Source organism: Loa loa (genome assembly GCF_000183805.2).
Source record: "Loa loa unplaced genomic scaffold supercont3.28, whole genome shotgun sequence".
Lineage (NCBI taxonomy): Eukaryota > Metazoa > Nematoda > Chromadorea > Rhabditida > Onchocercidae > Loa > Loa loa.
The window spans coordinates 434,887-439,845 of NW_018108208.1; positions in this window are offsets into that span (position 1 = coordinate 434,887).

Here is a 4,959-nt window from a genome sequence, read left to right on the forward strand (position 1 = left end):
AGAGAGAGAGAGAGGGAGAGAGAGAGAAAGAGGGAGGGAGGGAGGGAGGAAGAGATTTGCTTTGTCAGTGAGCATATATTTATTATTTTTGAGAAATGTTTCAGTATGGCTCGCAACTAGTGAAATAATTGTGTAATTTGGCTTAGCTATTTTGCTATTATTACAACCAAGCAGTTAGAGAATTCGATGTATGTTTTTAATTGTGACGTGAGAACTGTCCTGATTGACATTACCATGCCAGTATGTTAGTTTACAGAAGTGTGAGATACGCCGATATTCATCAATTTTCCGAATATAACTACGTTTCCTAATGTTTTGCTTTCGAGGGCTAGGATGGATGACAGGTCGCTTCAATGAAGCGAGAAAATATCAACTTGATTTGGTTGAAGGAATTTGTAAACCAAATCAGTATTCTGTTAGAAGTGGAGAGAGCTTAACTGATTTGTACTACTCTCTGCACATTACATTGAAAATATGTGATAAGCATGTTTGAACTTGACTATAGAAGAAACTCAGAAAGGAGGATTTCAATATAATTCAAATATTTTGATCGATAAACACGCCGTTCACTGTTCTGAACAGCTTCTTTGATAACATGCAGCTATATGGTGAATAATTTAACTTAAACCTAGCAAATCTTATTTTTCCTCCATTGTACAACGCTTTCAAGAAAACAAACTATGCTTATTATGCTTGCCTAGCTAAATTATTTCTTTTGTTTACAATTACTGCTGCGATTATAACATTAATTGTAAATAGTTACTTTTTGTTTTTTTGGAAACAAAAAGAATAATTTAGCTAGGGAAACATAGTAAACGTGTTTGTTTGCAAATTTTTTTCTCATGCATAAAGTAATGTTGTGGGATTCATCTTATTTCGTAAGGCTTGCTCTTCAGTTAGATTCAAATACTCAAAATTCATTCACTTTGAACCTCATGAAAATTATTCTAACCATTTGTTTGCTATCATCAAGAATATCATTCTCTATCCAGCACGTATTGTTCAACTGAACATCGTGAAAGAATAGCTGTGGAATGTCACACTGATTTTACCATCACATCACTTTAGTAAAAGGAATTGGGATGAACGAAGTAACATGGAGTACCAAGAGATTCTTCATTTTAAAACACTTATACAATCACGTAATTCTTCGAAATTCGAGACTCAGTAAAGTCAGAAAGTCTAGGTCAATCATAAACGATAGCCATCGAGAGCTATGAACTTTCCAATTAAAAAGAACTGAGATCCTAGACTTTTCTATAGCTTGAAATCACAGCAAAATTCTTTTACTCGGTAATAAAACTAAACAATCGGCAAAGTGGTTAAGTGTGGTACTAAATAAAACCTTGTACTGGGTAATATTTTAATATGTAACTAGAGAAAATCAACAATAAGTGACTGAGCAAATAGGAGCGGTTTTAAATTAACACTACTTTTTTGAGAAAAACTTTCAGATCCAGACGTAACGCCAACGATAACTATCGACATCAGTCCTGTCGTTGAGGTTAAAAGTGATTATTCCATTTGACATCTTCATAAATACCAAATAATTTAGAGGTGCTAACGGAAATAATGTAAAAGACGTAAAACAAAGTGAAAGACGTCACAGAGGTTGCAAAGGAAAGGAGAAATGTGGGCGTTATATTTTGAATCACATTGAGGATTAAAATCAAGGTCAGTGGAAGGGATATATATATATATATATATATATTGGAATGCACATATACATAGGTACGTTGGGAAATAATTAATCGCAGACTCCATTACCTAATAAGCTCACTATTTTAAATTACTAATTGGTTTAACTTAGAATTATTCCATTTCGAAGCAAGAAAATAAAAAACCGAGAATAATCTATCTAGTACAGACTGAAAAAAAACCTAATCATTGCTCGAGAAAAAAAAAGACGATCTTTCGATTCATTTTTTCTTTTTTTTTTCAAAAAAAAAAGAAGCTTAATTTATTTAAAGCTACTCATTTTCAAAAAAAAAAAAAATGCTTAAAGTCTATACGTAGGAAATTTAGCGAACCTGTAAGTAGAGAATACGCAACTGAAAAATGAAATTAACGATATACAATCGTCCACAGACACTAAAGGTTATAAAAAGAGACAGTAAATGATATAAACGTGGAAGTTGTCTGCATAAATAGTCGAAATATTTGGTTTGATGAAGGATAGACAGCAGATCGGCTTGAAATGTAAAGAGGAAAATGAGGAGATAAGTACTGACAGATGTCTAATGATGTGAGTGAGAGGCGAGGAAGTGCTATGTGTAGATTGGTATGAGTTTTTTGGATAAGAAAAGAGAATATTTGAAAGATCTACTGAACTATCCCGTCCCTTCCTATTTAAGTGGATTTCGTAGTGAGTAACTAAAGGTGAGAGATTCGACCCAGGAATACGCGATTAATTACCGTTTCTATGAGAGCTTTTTAAATGAAGATCAGACAAATCAAAAGAATTGATAGTTGCTATTGGTTGACATTTTTAGAAGTGCAGTCGAAATTGATTATACTGTACCCAGAAGTTTTATTGAACTCTGTAGGAGTTCCTTTCTTTACCTATTTTATTTTCTTCTTCCGTTCCATTAGCTTATGATCTGTCCTAGCTTTCCCGTCCCTTTTTTTTCTCTCTGGTCACCAATACAATGCCAAGTACTTCGTCTATTCAGGTTTCGCTAACAACAGTGTGATTAGCACAGTAGTAAAACAGTGGAAGTGAGACAATAATAAAGAAGAATGGATGTATGAGGATGATAGATATCAATATTGTTATGGCGTTATCTGCGAATTGGAGTGGAATGGCAAATGTAATTAAGCAAAATAAAAAGGAGTGGGGCTGTTGAATATACAAATTATCATTAGGTGATGTAGTGGTGCTATGATTATAACACGAATCGTTCAGCCGAAGAATAAGTGATCGAGGTCACACAGTAGCAACAACAACAACAAATTCATTCACATACTAAATGTATAAATTAAGAACTGATTTGTGCAATCGCTGGCAGCTGGGTAATTGGGAAAAATATATCAGCATAAAATATGAACTAGATCAGAGTATGCTTGTCCAATAAGTTTCGATGTTGTGATGCTTGTCTGTCAGGGCAATTTTGCGCCCCATCAACTTTCTCAAATTTCTGACAAAAAAAGAAAAACTGTGAAACTGAATCATGTGACTATTTGAATAGCAAATGATTGCAAGAAATTCAAAGTGAGATAAAGTTGATTCCCGAAAGGAAAAGCGAGCTCTTCAGTTTGATTACTGGTGAATTAAATGGCTGAACAAATATGGATGGTTTTGAATTAACCCGGAAAGAATTCAGCAAGCCAACTGTTAGCGATATAACAATGAAGCAAACATTTAAAACAGAAGATAACATAATGGTCGTCATTTCTGATCTTGGGGAATGATAAATTATAGAAGAAGTGAAGTTATTAAAATATATCCACCTAATGATATTACAGTGAATAACGAAGTACACTCAATGCAAATTCACTCAGCGTTTACAGTTCAGTGATGTGGACAGAAACTGACAATGAAATGGGTCACAGAGTCACTTTTATAAAGTATTTCGGAGAACCTCACATTGATGTCACCATTCAGAAGCAGTTCACACTGGCGGAAAATGGGGATGCGTAGAATGTTTGCTCAGCAGTTTCTTAATTCAGATTAACATAAGCGATAAGTATCACAGGAAACAACAAAATCAATCAGAGATCATCTGAACATCTGAACTGCTGAATTTCGAGATAGAGAGGGAGAAAGGATTTCGGATAAAGAAACCTCATGAGATTTGTATTTTCCGTATCTCGCGTTTTTTGACCATTATCACTCACATTTCATGATAAGGTAATCGAAATGAATCAGCGGAATTTTAGAGAATTCAGGAAATAACCTTTGATATGATAAAGTCCATATTTAAGTCTCTTCATTGTACTGAAAAAAAATCATAATGTAAAATTTGAAATTAACATAATGTTTTAATCTAGAGTTAGAAAATCTGAGAGCAAAGTTCGTAGTAGGCAGCATTGATAGTTAGAATTATTTATGTTAATAGAATCATTTGGACTTCCTTCACATTGTTATTAATGGCATTGAAATACCACATTCGTCAAGTAGAATAGAATTATATACATTTATTCTAAGGCATTTGTTTCCACTTCCAACCTTTGATCTTTATCAAGTAAGTTGCCACTTTCTCGAAAATTGATACGGTCTTTGTTGTTCTCGTGTTTCTCGTATAATATACAACAGTTGTCAGCCAGATTAACAATCAAGGAATTTTATTTTCCTCCGATCGCATAACATCTGCTGGTTATATGAAATGTGATAAACCATATCCTTAGTCCCCTTTTCTATCAACTGAATTCATTTCCATCAACTGCTTTCAATCCCACAGTATAAAATGGTTGACATAGTTCTCCTGAGCTGTCTTTTTCACAATGTTGGTGGTTGTTACCAAGCTTGCATCCTCTAACAGGAAGTAATTGCAGATGTAGCGCACAATGTTTTCCTGATTATCTTCTGGTCAAGCAACACATCTCTCGATTCCATTCAGCAGCATGATATGATCTAGATCAAGCCCTAATTCGTTTCCTCAACTTTCGACGAGTTCATTTTTATGCCATCACCATCAATCACTTTCTTGTCTTAAACATATTCAGACTCAACGAATGGCGGAAGAAACAGATCAAAAATCTGAAGTTGAGATGATGGAACATTCTTGTTAGAAGGTTCTTGTTAGAACAATCTCGGCAAATTCCTCCATTGTTTATTACAACTCTGTTTTTCTTGAACCGCCCCCAACCTCTTATGATCAGTTGGAAAAGCAACTCTAGCTGTTTCACGGTGCATTTTTTTCTTTCTTGCAGCCTTAGTTCTTCAGTCCAATATGTATGGTTCCCGCTTTTCCTGAGTATGAGCGCAAGTTTCTTAGTATTTGTATTTATCGTTGATGC